The sequence below is a fragment of the Vulpes vulpes genome, chromosome 4, assembly GCF_048418805.1.
Source record: "Vulpes vulpes isolate BD-2025 chromosome 4, VulVul3, whole genome shotgun sequence".
In the NCBI taxonomy this organism is placed as follows: domain Eukaryota; kingdom Metazoa; phylum Chordata; class Mammalia; order Carnivora; family Canidae; genus Vulpes; species Vulpes vulpes.
The window spans coordinates 37,318,785-37,334,946 of NC_132783.1; the positions used below are offsets into that span (position 1 = coordinate 37,318,785).

General features: G+C 36.6%; 2 protein-coding genes across 7 annotated transcripts in view; one reads left to right on the plus strand and one right to left on the minus strand.

Moving 5' to 3' along the window:
* SGMS2 (sphingomyelin synthase 2) overlaps window positions 1-16,162 on the minus strand; it is a 173,189-nt gene that overhangs the window by 113,877 nt on the left and 43,150 nt on the right. The window lies entirely within an intron of this gene.
* Window positions 1-16,162, plus strand: part of PAPSS1 (3'-phosphoadenosine 5'-phosphosulfate synthase 1) — a 183,279-nt gene that overhangs the window by 29,480 nt on the left and 137,637 nt on the right. The window lies entirely within an intron of this gene.

A 16,162-nucleotide genomic window follows, 5' to 3' on the forward strand; every position in this document is an offset into this window, starting at 1 on the left:
GTGATTGATCCCCAAAGTTTGTACCACATTTTAGTTGTTTAAAAATTAATTTTTCTTTGCACTTATGTAGTTTTCAAGAAACTTAAGGACCCATTTAGGTATCATGCTAATATTTTAAGGATGATCTCTAAAAGTGTTGTTCTAATGATTTATTAATTAGTATTTGAGAAGTGCTGGTAAAGAAGGAAAGGGTGCATCACTAATCACTGTTTTATTTAGCATTGCATAGAGATCCCTTCTGCTTTTCTGATTTGTGTTGGTGCTTTGTTTAGTGTTATAGTTAAAGTATATTCAAGTATTATTGAAATGGAAAACACTATTCAATTTCTTTGTTGTATTGTCTCACTTTGTATGAGGATTCTTTATAATCTCCAAACAAGTTGTGAAGTCCTTAAAAATAAAAATAAGTAAATGCTGAGAGCATCAAGATATATAACTTCTTCAATAAACTGAGAGTTTCTGAGATAGTCATAATTAAGAAAAGAACTTCTAGAATAGTAACTAAATATTTACTTTGTATGTCCTACGTGTTAATGTTTTACATATGTTAATAAATTGTAAAGAAGATGAAATTCAAAATTCTGTTAGTTACTAAAAAGGGCTTTGAAGAAAAAATCTAGAAGCTGATTTTTTTAGTTATAGCAATTGAGATATTAGTTTTAAGTATACAACTGAAACACCCCATCTTCCTGCCTTCCTCCCACTAGCTGCCTTTATTTGAATATCCTTTATGGGACACTGAAAACCAGAGGAAAGGATACTCACTTGAAATGGTTTCTTTGGATTCTTTGGCAGAGGAAAAAACTTACTACTTAAAATATCATGAATTTGGGGATCCCTGGGTGGCTCAGCTGTTTAGCGCCTGCCTTTGGCCCAGGGCGCGATCCTGGAGTCCCGGGATCAAGGCCCACGTCGGGCTCTGGGCATGGAGCCTGCTTCTCCCTCCTCCTGTGTCTCTGCCTCTCTCTCTCTTTCTCTCTATCATGAATAAATAAATCTTAAAAAAAATATATCATGAATTCTTGCATTTGAGGAAATAATAAATCCTTCTGATATGAACCATGGTCAGATATGTAATACATCTGAACCATTTTCAGATATGTAATACATTTCATTTGCTGAAACAGTAGGGCCTCATTAACAAATGTTTTTTTTTGTGTGTGTTTATATTATGTTTATATTGTGACACAAAACAACATAAATTCTATCTGCTAACTGTGGGAACTAGCTTTGATTAAGTTATTTTATAAGACTGCAAGCAGCTTAAGACTTTTTAAACTTTAGATAAAGCACAGTAACGTTACTGCTAGGCTACCGATTAATTTCAACATCTGATATTATGTTTCCTGCGAAGATCTATGCTTGGACTTTGGATTATAGATTTTCCACACCCCATACTTCTATATCATTTAGTTCTCTGGAAGTCATTTCATAGATTTCTAGAATCTATTAGAAGGAGAAAACTTAGTCCACTGTTTTATTTCAGGAGTTCTAGAAATTGAGGAGATAATCAGAAACTCAGAAACAAGTTTCTTTAATTATACTGTCTAAGGAGTTTTGACTCACACTTCTTTTCGCCCTTCATTTTCAATATTATTTCTGCAGGTTGTTTTGAGCAATAAAATAATAAAAGTCTAAAAATACAGTCTGTGTGTTCTGGGCAGTTTCTGTCTAAAGCAATTAGTAACAATCTGGGACTTGGCAGAGCCTTTCAAATGGGATTTGCCTCAGCCATGCTTTAAAGAGCAAACTAGTGATCAATGGTTTATTAAATACTCTTGGGTTTGTAAGCTCTTGAACAGCTTGGTCTACCTTCAGCTTGTAATTTACCTCTGGAACTTCAAACTCAGGTTTAGTTGTCATTCTGGATACAAATGAGTTGTGTAAATAACAGGTAAGGTAGAGACTACCAGCTGTTCACCAAGTTTTTTTCCATCCTTTTCTAAACTACAGAGTTCTGGGTGGGCCCATAAACCTCCCTAAGAAAACATAAATGGTAGTGATGTGTGCCATTTCCAGGTTCAGGCCCTGAAACAATTGCATGCACATGTGTCTTTAGACCATGGAGGAGAAGCAAGAATCGTTCATTCTTGCAGCTAACATTTACTGAGAGTCCACTCCCTGCAGGCAGCATTCTAAGTGCTGAGGATATATCAGTGAACAAGAGACCAGAATCCCTGCTCTGCCCAATCCCAGCTTGAGCTCAGATGGACAATAAGAAAAGGTAAATAAGTACAACGTACAGTTTTCTAGGAACAAATGCTAAGGAGAAAAATAAGGCAGAGAAGGGAGATTTGAAATGTTGACTAGGTATTAGGCCATTATAGGAAATGAAATGAGACCAAACACAGGAATAGACAAGGCAACAGGGCAGGGGTGGGGGGGTGGGGGAGAGGGAGAAGCTGTTGCATTCTGGATGTATGTTGAAGGTAGAGCCAAGTGGATTTACTGAGGGACTAGATATGAGGTATGAGATAGGAAAAAAGGGAGAGTCAAGATTTTGGCTTGAGGAACTTGAGAACTGGTATTGCCATTAATTTAGATTGGGAAGACTAGAGGAGAACTTGGAGGGAAATATTTGGAACTTGGTTTTGGACATGTCAAGGTTGTACCCATTAGATTCCAACTGAAGTGTTAAGTGACCAGTAAAAATATGGTCAAAATAGACTAAGAGTATTTATTTGGAAATCATCAATATAGATGATATTTAATACTGCAAGACTGGGTAAGGTCACCCAGGGAGTGAGTGATTTAGAAAAAAGAGATGATCTGGGGTGCTTGGGTGGTTCAGTAGGTTAAGTGGCTGCCTTCAGCTCAGGTCATGATCTTGGGGTCCTAGGATCAAGCCCCGAGTTGGGCTCCCTGCTCAGCGGGAAGTCTGCTTCTCCCTCTCCCATCCCAGCTTATGGTCTCTCTCACTCTCTCAAGTAAATAAATAAAATCTTAAAAGAAACAAAAGAAAAGAAAAGAAAAGAAAAGAAAAGAAAGGAAAAGAAAAGAAAAGAAAAATAATCCAAGGACTGAACCCTGTACCATAACCTTTAGAAGTAGGGTTGATGAGGGAGAACTAGCCCTCCCAAAACTGAGGAGGAGAGGCAATAAATAAATAAATAAATAAATAAATAAATAAATAAATAAATAAAAAATAAAAAGTTAACCTGGTAAGTGTGATGATCTGAAAGGCAAATGAAGTAAGTTAGAAAGATGGAGGGAAATTTGATCCTTGAATAACTATGTAAAGCACAGCTGCCCCCTAATTCATCTGGTGAGACTGTTAAAGGAGAGAAAAATAGACTTCATTATTTTTAGTCCACTGAAGTGTTGAGTCTCTTTGATAAAAAAAAAAAAATTTAAACCTTTACCCTAACATCAGGCAAATAGCAAATAATATCATCAATTAGATCTTCAACAACAACAACAAAATCAACATTTATAAAAATCTGAGATACTAACTTTGAAATGTGATGTACATGTGTGTACACGTGTGGGTGTCTTTGGAAGGGTTTGAACATTTCAATAATTTTTTTTAAAAAAACCCATATCATCTGGAGTCAACTCTACTAGTCAACTCTTTTATGGTCTTAGATTTAGAGAAGGACTTGTATCTGGGTAACTAGAATCTACTTATACTTACATAGAGATGATGAGGATCTTTTCCACCTATTTTATAGCGGTGTTGATTTTGTACTCCCATAATCTTCCCTGTTGCCAAAGAATTTCTAGCATGTTCCCAGTGTTTTGCAGGATCTAAATGCTAAAAGGAGGGCAGCCTGGGTGGCTCAGTGGTTTAGTGCCTGCCTTCAGCCCAGGGTGTGATCCTGGGGACCCAGGATCGAGTCCTGCATTGAGCACTCTGCATGGAGCCTGCTTCTCCCTCTGCCTGTATCTTTGCCTCTCTCTTGTGTCTCTCATGAATAAATAAATAAAATATTTTTAAATGCTAAAAGGTACTCCTTTTAAAACATGACAGAGAACTCAACAACAGCAATAAGAACAAAACGGAGTCAAGTTACAAATGCAAAGCTGACTTTATCAAATGCATGCAAAGCAAACCTTGAATAGGAGCCACACCTTTAGATCTGGCCAAAATGGAAAGATCCTTGGTTGAGAAATAAAGAGGAGAATAAAAAGTACTCTGCGTAGTAGATTGCCAAATTTCCTAACCTATCCAAGAACTGCGGATTGCTAGAATCCTATCCAAGAACTGTAGATTGCTAGAGGCTAGATGGCATCACATCCCTAAGTAAGAAGACCTGGGTTCCCAGGTCAGCTTAAACTCACACAAGCTGAGGACCTTGGACTTCGGGGAAACACCAATATCAAGGGCAGGAACAAAACTGAAGGCCAAACAGGGAGCCCATTCAGAATGCTAGAAAGTGGTATCTATGCAGGTTGCCAAGACTAAAGGGGCCAGAAGCATTTCCCAACACTGGGCTCCTGTAATCAGAAATGTGAAAGAGGAAAAGACCAAGGGCAGTCAGTGAAGTGCTTTCAAGGAAGGAACGTTCCAGGGAAATTGTCTAGAATAGGGATGAGCCTTAGGTGGGTATGCACTCTTTCCATATGAAACAATAAAATCTGTCTCAGTTACATTGTTTCAGTCTTCTTTCACTTTTACACTTATTCCTTCACTTGTTCAACAAGCACTCTGATGCAAAAGACATAGAACTAGGCAGTGAAGATAACATGGTAAGCAGAGTAGACACGATTTCTTATCCTTGCACAATTTGCAATCTAGCAGAGACCTACAGAATCATCCATTTAATTTACAAACAAATGGTGCTTAGTACTTGCCAGTTATATTGTTCTAACTACTTTATAAATATTAACTTCTTTAATACTCAACAACCCATGAAGTAGGTACCATTATTGCCCTTGTTTTATAGGTGAGGAAACTAAAGTATAAATAAGTATAAATAAGTTAGGGTATGTTAGAGCAGGACTTGAATACAGGCAGCTTGGCACCAAGGTCCATGCTCTTAAGCATTTATTTACAAACTCTCATAAGTTCTCTAGGAAAAAAGTAGGGTGCAATATATATAATAGGTTATAACCAGGGGATCAGATGTAATTTGAGGAGAAGAAATGAAACTAGAACAGAAATTCAAAAGAAGGTGTGTTCATTAGTGTTAAGTGTTCCAAGTAGTTCAAGCAGTATGAAACTAAAAACAGAATATTGATATGTGCAAAAGGGAAGTCAGAGGCAAAAGTACTAAGAAAAGATTCTGAGGATACATTGCTGCCAGCTTATAGTTAATTGTCAGAGCTTCTCAAAGAGGAATGTGTTGCTTTGTGAGGTGAGGAGTTCCTCCTTTTGTAGATTTCTTCAGAATAGGCTAAAAACCACCTACAATGGGATTATCACATAGTATGTGCTCAACAAATATATGCTTACTAACTGGTAAGGATATTATAGAGTGTTGGATTGTTAGACTAATTAAGATCTCTTCCAACCTTAAGATTCTAAATTTTAACTAATTCTGAATTTGTACTAACAGTGAATTTAATTATGCTAAAGTTTTTCTTAAGACCTATAAAAATGACTTGATATAGAAATTTATAGTGGGTGTAAGATTTTTTTAAAATTTTTATTCATTTATGATAGTCACACACAGAGAGAGAGAGAGAGAGAGAGAGAGAGGCAGAGACATAGGCAGAGGGAGAAGCAGGCTCCATGCACTGGGAGCCCGACGTGGGATTCGATCCCCGGTCTCCAGGATCGCGCCCTGGGTCAAAGGCAGGCGCCAAACCGCTGCTCCACCCAGGGATCCCTGGGTGTAAGATTTTAGGGACTGTTTTAGACAAATTGTTTTAAAATCTAATTTACATATAGTTAATGTGTTAATCTAAAACTGGATACTCTGTATCTTTTATTAATACTTTTGGCATGATTCCTGTGATAGTTTAATATATATTACTATAGGAAAATAATAAAATTGTATTTATTTAAAGTAAATATATAGTCTAGACATTTATTTTGATCTTTCCCATCTTTCCCTAATTAGTTGTGTTAGTAGATAACTTCTAGAAAATGCACACAATGTCTGGCTATAACCCCATTCAAAGATTCACAGTAGATGTTGTTCAATTAGTTTCCAAAAGATAATGTTTTGCTTACATTCTGAAATGTTTGCGTTTGTGGTATAACATACATTATAATCCTTGTCCCTCTGCTTGAAACTCTCTGCTTGGGGAAAGTGGCTATAAAGGACTTTCACTCTTTTCCATATGCCTCCCAATTTCTGAAAACCATGGAAACTCTGGAAGGATCCTAGTGGTGGCTCTGATGTTTTAATATGTGACTTGGATACCTGACTGCCACTGTCACACTGTAAGGGATTCTGAAAGGCAAACAGAGAAATGTGAATCCCTTGTCACTTTGGAGGGAGAAAAGCATATTGGATAGAAAAAAATTTTAAAAGTGGATTAATTTCATGGCACTCTTGGAACATTTAAAGAAAACAAATAATGACACAACGTAGCTGGTCAGTCCTCCATTTAGTTGTTCCTGCTATGCCAGCATTACAAAAAAGCTAATATTAAAATGTCTCAGTGGTACTGTCTGAGGTAGCAATGGAGGGGTTCCAGAATGCAGACTCCAAATGTGCTTCAGGCTAAGACAGCTCCTGCAGTATAAATCAGATATCCACTGGAATCAAACTCAGCAAGGGTGGCACCACTATCACCCCAGCATCTGCAATAGTCCCTCCATTGATGGACTATGTAAGTGGTTTCCAATTTTTCTCAATGACAAACCATGCACTACTAATTATCCTGTGCATAATTTTTGTGTACGAATTTCAGTAGATCTAAAGAAAAGATCTCTGGAAACAAAACTGCTGATTATAGATTAACTATATTTTACATTCCTGTAGCTATTTCCAAAATGCCCTTCAAGAAGTCACAATAATCTATACTCCTGAAATTTGTATTTCAGAAATACTGACCCAAGAAGAAAGGTACTAGGGAGGCAGCTATAAGCTATGTATGTGTGTCTGTGTGTGTTCATTAGAGATTAAAGCATACTTTATAAGATTCCTGTTGAATTCGAAGGCTTGCATGCTGTCTCATTCTCTGAGATCTGGGTTGATGGTAACTTCTAGCTCTATACTCAGACATGAGACATTGTTTCCCTGTGATTGTTTTGGTGTGTGTTTTGGTGGAAATTCTTGGTTTGTCTGGTCATTTGGATTTTGTTTCTTCTGCCAGTTTTTGTTTTGTTTTGTTTTTGTTTTTTGACAAGGGAGAGATGGGGCAGAAAGAATGATAACCATGGGGGAAGTAGGAAAGGAGATATACCTTTTGTACATTTGGGTGTTCTTCTATCTAAAGCATTAGGTATGGGGCACAGAGCCTGATCAGGAAATCTCCAAAAGGGCAGGTTTTGACTGCATGTAGAAGGAAGCACAGAGGGGTTGCCATGCTCAGTACTTGAGATCATAGGTGCTGCTGAACAGGTGCATCAAAAAGATAGAAAAAATCACACAGAAAATCCTTGTACAGTTACCTTTTCACAGCTATGCCTTTTTATTCTTGTCAACTTTTTTTTTTTTGTATTTCAGGATTTTCCACAGTATGTATGTATTATTGGAATGTGTTAGATTTCCAAATTGGAAAAGAGAAAGGAAGCTGGAGAACTTGCGTTTTAGTTTTGCTACTTCCTAGTTCTGTAGCCTTGGGCAAATTTTAAAATCTTGAGTAGCTGCAGTCCTCTCATTCTTAAAATATGAATAAATAAGTTAATCATCAGGATGAAATGAGGTAATATAGAAAAAGCTTAGTATGCACGAAGGACCTGGTATACAATAGGGCCCAATGGATGGTCTTATTACCAAAAACATTATTATTACTAGTGGTGGGGATGGTAGTAAACATCTTTGACATAAAAGTAGTGGACTCTTCTAAAGATATCAGTTGACAAGAACTCCTTCAGAGAACTCACCATTGAAAAAGCATTGCAATTCTCAGGAAATGAAGTACAAGGAGAGTAAAGATAAATGCTACAGTTTTCTCAAGAAGAATGCTTTCTTACAGGTGGCTTTGCTTAGAGATTAACTTGAAATCTGAAGAAAACTTGATATACTTTTAATCAATATCTTCTAACAGGTGATATGTACTCTCCAGATTTTCCTCCTGAAACACAATTATTAGCTCTCACTCTGGAATCAGACACGCTAGCACTGATATTCATTGTTTGGGTATTCAAATGAAGCCCAAGATATTGTTTATGTTTTTTTAAGGTCACACTGTCAACTTTTGTGAAGGTGCCCCCTTATGGATCAAATTAAGGTTTTTAATTCATTTATTAATAATCTGCAGGTAATTTCACTTAACTTTGGAGTACCTTTATGCCATTACAGTTGAATATGGATTGTCATGGTTCCTTAGAATTTATATATCAAGAAAAATAAAGCCATATTAAATTTCTGGCTGAGGAAGTTGGACTTTTCCCCAACTTTACTTGTTCGACGTAAACAGCCCCCTCTCTCTACCAAAAAGCACTAACGTGAACTGATTTCTTTGCATTTTCTTGCTTTTCAGCATTTGTGATTTCCATCTCCTTTGTATTAGGGGAGGTCTTTTGGCTTATTCATAGTGAAATGATGGACATTTTTACTGTCAGGATTTTTCTTTTTAAATTTTATTTAATTATTCATGAGAGACACAGAAAGAGAGGCAGAGACATAGGCAGAGGAAGAAGGAGGCTCCCTGTGGGGAGCCCGATGTGGGACTTGGTCTAAGGACCCCAGAATCATGACCTGAGCCAAAGGCAGATGCTCAACTACTGAGCCACCCAGGTATCCCAGGACTTTTCATTAAAACCTGATTGTGTGTAAATCTGACAGGAGGCTTTTTTGGCTATCTTACTTTCGACTCATATTTCTAGTGTTGACCTGAATCCTAGAACCATCAATCCTCATTTCTTATTAGTAAATACCTTAGCTGTTATTGCCATTTATGTTCTTATTTTTCTTTCTTTTTTTAAAGGATTTTATTTATTTATTCATAGAGACAGAGAGAGGGAGGCAGAGACACAGGCAGAGGAGAAGCAGGCATCATACAGAGAGCCTGATGTGGGACTCGATCCAGGGTCTCCAGGATCACACCCTGGGCTGCAGGCGGCGCTAAACCGCTGCGCCACCAGGGCTGCCCTGTTCTTATCTTTCAAAGTTGTTCGTTTTCAAATTTTTGTATTCTCCAAGCCTAACACAGTGCCTGGTATGAGCAGACCCTTTGTAAGTATTTATTGGTGCTAAAGCAACAAGTTTCTTTGGTTAAAAATCTGCCCAAGTATTTAATTGGCTAGATGTTGATCTGTGTTATCAGCCCTTTTGCACATTAAAACCATCTCAGTGATTTGAAAAATGCCAGTGCATAGCCTCCACTATATGACAATTTAGTCAGAATCTCAGGGGGCCCAGGCATTTCATAGTATTTAAAAGCTTTCCAGGTGATTCTAATATGTACTGGGGCTGAGAAATACTTATGCAGCTCACATTTCATAATTTATTTTATTTTTTAGTTTTTTAAGAAAGATTTTATTTATTTATTCGTGAGACACACACACACACACAGAGAGAGAGAGAGAGAGAGGCAGAGACATAGGCAGAGGAGGAGAAGCAGGCTCCATGCTGGGAGCCCACTATGGGACTCAATCCCAGGACTCCAGGATCACGCTGAGCCGAAGGCACACAACTCAACTGCTGAGTCACCCAGGCGTCCCCTTGTAATTTATTTTAATGTTTATCTGATTACATTTTTCCCCTTTTGCAGTCATTACATTAATATCCAATAACCTAGATTTCCTATAAGATTTAACAAAGGCTTTTGTCCAGTCTTGTAGAAGCCAAGAAAAAAAATCATTTTTTCACTCTCTTCTCCTTTCCACTTTTATTTAGTACTTTAAAAATTCAACATGAGAAGGGTGCCTGGGTGGTGCAGTTGGCTGAGTGTCCAACTCTTCATTTCAGCGCAGGTTGTGATCTCAGGGTCATGATCTCAGGGTGGTAAGATGAAGCTCCATGCCCTCGGTGGGCAGAGTCCGCTTAAGACTCCCTCTCCATCTGCACCCCCTCTGTCCTCCTCAGATAAATAAATATTAAAAAAAATTCAACATGATTAAGATAGAGATCTTGAAAGCAAAAGGGTTGCTTTCAATAAAGTCTCATAGCCTTTGTTCTACCCATTGGGCGTATTATGACCTCATACTTTGGTTACTAGGACGGAAATTAGCTCTAGAAATGGTACTTGGCAAGTACACATACATGGTGAGGGGATTCTCTTACAAATGTTACTTGTAATCCAACAAATAGTGACCTTGGGACTTGAAGGTTCAATGAGAGACTAGAGTTAAAATCTAAAAACCACTTAGAGTTCAGGGAGTTTTTGTCTTCAAAGGCAAAGCACAGTTAAATTAAGGGGTTTAAAATCATAGTTCTGAGTGTAATGTTTTTAAAAAAAACTTAGTTTTTGTAGCTAATTTAGGGCACAGTTTTGTCTACAATTATAAACAATGCCTTCTAATCTTTTTTCCTCCATAATCCTAGCCTGTTTTTATGACACAAGGCAAGAAGTACCAGAATTAAAGGGCTTTTTAGTGTCCTTTTGTAGTAAAACACTGTATTCTTTCCAAATGAAGCAGCCACAAAAATTATGATCCCACTTGTAAAATAAATATTTGGATAATTAGAGTGTTTTAAAAAGAACTATCCCACACAAGAATATAAACAAGGAAATGTTTGTGTAATGAATAAAAATATTCTATCAGGGGAGCACAAAATTTTGGAAAAATATTTGAAAAATATTTTTAGAAGATATGTGTTCTATAGGCATTAGCATTTTTGGAAAATCATGAAAAATAAGTCACTTCAAATTATTAACAAGTACTTTTGTACTAAGTTTATCAGATACAAAGAGAAAAATTGATTCTTAAGGGAAAATTTAGGAGGCCAAGCTAGATCATTTAGACCATCCAAATTCATTCTAATTGGATTTCGTTAAATTATAGGATAATGCACAATTTTTAATGTATTCTTACATTTTATAATATTATTGTCATTTATTTTTATTGCTGTGTATAGTTATAATTTCATTACCCAGCAAATAACTCCAAAATTTTAAAAAACATCTTAAACAGTACAACAATCTTATTATTTTGTGTTAAGATTATAAAACTTTAAATTAACAAATTGGGGATGCCCGGGTGGCTCAGCGGTTGGGCATCTGCCTTTAGCTCTGGGCGTGATCCTGGAGTTCCGGATCAAGTCCCACATCATGCTCCTTGCGGGGAGCTTGCTTCTGCCTCTGCCTGTGCCTCTGCCTTCTCTCTGTGTCTCTCACGAATAAATAAATAAAATCTTTTTAAAAAAACAAATTAATTAATTAACAAATTAAACTATGTAGTTGTTTGATCAATACCTACCCAATGGAAATGCTTTGGGGGAAACAAGTCTAAAAACCAAACTCTGAATTAGTTTGTGTACATGAATTGATGCTTTATTCTATGTGTTCCATCTTATTTTTCAGTGTTTTTGTGTGAACTAAATGGACTAAATATTTTAAAAGTTTTGGAAAGCTAGCCAGAAAGCATATCTATGAAGTATTCAAGCCATTATGATTGTACATATATATATCAGAAGTATCAAATAAGCAGATTTGGAAGAACAATCAAGTTACCTGTGAAGTTAATAGGAGAGTTCTACTCACAAACATGAGATCATGGCATATGATTATTGGTTTTCTACTCCTGGCTATACATTTTCAGTTTTACTCCCTTCTTTTCTTTTCTTTCCTCCATACCTGCCCTCTTTTTCACTCCTCTTCTCTTTTCTCTTCTTCCTCCCTCCCTCCTTCCTTTCTCTTTTCTTTCCTTCCCACCCTGTTTTCTTCTAAGAAAAATGTAGTGAGTCCATGCTACACATCAAGTATTGTGTAAGCTGTGGGGAGATGAGCAAGAGAGACCTAATCCCCTTTTAATGGCAATTTTACTTTCTAAGTTGGAAGATTTAGACGGACAATTGGGAAACTAAATGAGGAATAGTGTCAAATAATGATAATTTTCTGTGCCAATGGAAAAATACTCCAATAATTTTACTTATATTGTCTCATTTATCCTCAACAACTCTATGAAACTAGTAGTATTGCCTGCCCTCTTCTACAGAAGGTGTGACTGAGGCCCTGAGGTAGTTAAATAACTTGGCCAGGGATGTGGAGTTAGTAAGTGGTGGAAGTGCCAGTCAAATGTAGGCAGTCTGGCTCCAGAAATTGTAGTCTTAACCATTAAACTATACTACACAGTGGAGAAATTCTTTAGTTGAAGAGAAGGGAGAAAATTAAAGAGTTTGGTTGGTTTATTTGAACTATAAAAACAACAAAAAAGTTTTTCTGTGCCTTTTATATGGATACAATTTTAACCTAGCTTAGCAGTGAAACTTTCATCTTGATTATGTGGTTACTATGGATTATTTTACTAAGGTTTAGCTCATAGTTCGTTTTTATATGTGGGATCCAATTTGGCTTGAAGACATGCTCCAAATTTTGACTGTAGGACTGGAAGGTGTATTGGCTAAACTAGATTGATCAACTAAACCTTCCAAATGAATTGCTTCACAAACAGGTTTGGCAAAGGATATGTGTTTAGTGAAGATAAATATCATGTCTAGGCATTGGTAGAGTGTTCCCCTGGGAGAGATGGTTAATATTGCACAACTAGCATTTCCCATGGCAATTTTGAGATAAATAAGGGAATCTTTCAGTTTGGGAATTGATGTGCTATCTACAATTACAGCCTTATCCAATAGCTCATATTTCAGATGCTAAAGATAGATGCTTCAGTTATAGTATGTGTGTGTTTTAGATGTATCAAATGGTTTCTATTTTTTTTAAATATATAAATGTGCCAAATAACTCTAGAGGAAAAAAAAGAGCTCTTTGTATACTTGGATAACAGCCCTTTATCAGATGTATGTTTTACATATATTTTCTTACAGTATGTATCTTGCCATTTTCTCATTTTCTCTACATTGCCTTTCACAGAGAACAAGATTTTAATTTTAGTGAAGTCAGTTTATAGATCATTTCTTTTATAGATTATGCTTTTGGTGTTGTATCTAAAAAATCATCTCCAGGGGCTCCTGGGTGGCTTAATTGGTTAAGCAACCAGCTCTTGATTTCAGTCCAGGTCATGCTCTCAGGGTTCTGGGGTTGAGTCTGATCAAGCACTACATCAAGCCCCATATTGAACCTTGCATTGAGCCCCACGTGGAGCCCTGCATGGAGCTCTGTGCTTAGTGGGGAGTCTGCTTCTCTCCCCCTCTTTCTCTCTAGCCCTCCCCCCACTTGTGCTCTCTTTCTCTTTCAAATAAATAAATAAATAAATAAATAAATAAATAAATAAATCTTTAAAAAAAAAAGTCATCTCCATACCCAAAGTCAATTAGTTTTCTCCTATATTATCTTTAAGTTTTATAGTATGGTATTTTAATTTAGGTCTATGATCTATTTTTAATTAATTTTTGTGAAAAGTGTAAGGTCTATATCTAGATTCCTTTTTTTTTTTTTTTTTGGCATGTGGGCCAGTTGTACCATTTGTTGAAAAGATTATCTTTGATCCTTTGTCAAAGATTAGTTGACTTTACTTATGTAGGTCTATTTCTAGGCTCTCTGTTCATTTCTGTTGATTTATTTGTCTATTCTTTCACCAATACTATACTATTTTGATTAATGTAGCTCTGTAATAAGTATTCAAGTCAAGTAGTGTCAGTCTTCTGACTCTGTTCTTCTCTTTCAAAATTGAGTTTGCTATTCTGGGTCTTTTGCCCCTCTGTGAACTTTAAAGTCAGTTTGTCAATATCTGCAAAATAACTTGCTAGGCTTTTGATTGCTATTGCATTGAATGTATAGTTCAATTTGGGAAGAATTGGCATCTTGACAATATTGAGTCTTCTTATGCATGAATGTGGAATATCTCTCCATTTATTTAGTTCTTCTTTGATGTCTTTCATTAGAGTTTTGTAGTTTTCCTCATATAGATCTTGTACATATTTTATAAGATTGATTTCATTTATTTCATTTTTGGGGTGCTAATGTAAGTGGTAATGTGTTCTAAATTTAAAACCCACTTGTTCATTGCTGGTATATAGGAGATCAGTTGACTTTTTAAAAAATATTTATTTATTCATTCATTCATTCATTCATTCATTCATGAGAGACACAGAGAGAGAGAGAGAAAGAGAGAGAGAGAGAGAGAGAGGCAGAGACACAGGCAGAGAGAGAAGCAGGCTCCACGCAGGGAGCCCAACGTGGACTCGGTCCCGGGACCCTAGGATCATGCCCTGGGTTGAAGGCAGGCGCCAAACCACTGAGCCACCCAGGGATCCCCTGACTTTTGTATATAAACTTTGTATGCTGCAATCTTGCTATAATCACTTAATAGTTCCAGGCTCATTTTTTGTTGTTGTTGTTGGTTATTTCATATTTTTACATAGACAATCATGTCATCCTAGTACTGGTTCCCATGGAGGTTTCTGCTCCAGTAAATTGTAATTCTCTGTATCTGCCTATCTCTCCAATATGGAGGGGGGCAGGGGAAGTGGCTTGCCCTGTGACTTCATTTCTCTGAGGAATCTAAGAGGAGTTGTTGATTTTTCTGCTTGTTCAGCTTCTTGTTGTTAGGACCACATGACGACTTCTAAACTCTTTATGTGCCAGACTAGAAATCTAGGTTTTCTCCTTAATATCTTTTAATAGTTGATTCTTTTTCATATTTCACTGCAATGGGCATTTAGTTGTAAGCATTTTCAAATAAGTGCATTTCTGTCACTATTAGAACTATGTGTTTTGGGGCACCTGGGTAGCTCTGTCAGTTGAGCATCTGACTCTTAGTTTCAGGTCAGGTCATGATCTCAAGGTCATGATCTTGGGGTTGTGAGATTAAGCCCCATGCTGGGCTTTGCACTCAGCCCGGAGTCTGCTTGAGATTCTCTCTCTCCCTCTGCCAATTCCCTGCTCTCCCTTTCTCTCTAAAAGAAAGAAAGAAAGAAAGAAAGAAAGAAAGAAAGAAAGGGAAAGAGAGAGAGAAAGAACGAACGAACATGTTCTGATAAATTGTTGCCTTTACTTATTAAATTCAATTCTAGTGCCTCTCCACTGTTATAGTGATATTTTGTACAGATATTTGTGTTGGTGAGACATACTTACTTTCAAATGTAAGTAAAAAGGTAAAAAAAATCACATTATAAAGCTACACAATATTTTGAACCATCTGCCACTTTGCCTTCCTATTTCTGTGAACATGGGATTCACTATAAATTAAGATGTTTAATAAGGTCAGATTAAATTGTTATTTTTTTAAACTGGAAATGAATGGAGAGTCTCTATGTTTTTTCTTCTACTCCTAGGGGAAAAAAAAAGAGACAATTTTGATGTTACCTTGTCATCACGAACAAGCAAATTTTGGTTATTTTAGTAGCAGAGATAAAATAGCTAGCTACTCAGAAGTTTCAATCTATCTTTTAAAAAAAAATATAAGGTAGGAGTTCAACATATGTTCATAAAACCTTTTTAAGCTAAATTATTTTTTTTAATATTTGAATAAATAATAGTAGAAAAAATTAAAATGCCCAAAGAGCATCCATTGTAAATTATGTTTTCCTGATCTCTTTGCCCAGAGAAAACCATTCTCGACAGTTTTCTTATAATCTTTCCGGAGATAGTCTACAAATATATTTTCACAAAAGGTGGTGATGATAGTGATCCCAAATGACAACATTTATGACAGACACTGTTCTAAGTATTTCATTTTTTTTAAGTTTTTTTATTTGTTTACTCATGAGAGACACATAGAAAGAGAGGTGGTGACAGAGGCAAAGGGAGAAGCAAGTTCCCTGCAAGGAACCCAATGCAGGACTCAGTCCCAGGACCTTGGAATCACACCCTGAGCCGAAGGCTGATGCTCAACTGCTGCGCCACCCAGGTGTCTCTGTACTAAGTAATTCACAGAAATTTATTTCTTTAATCCTCACACCAGGTACATGATATATATTTAGCTGTATGATAGTACCTTTTAAAAATAAATAAGTGGAGGATTAGAGAGGGTAAGTAACTTGCCCAAGGTCACACAGCCAGTTTAGAAGAGCTGGGATTCTACTTCAGGTAGTTAGCT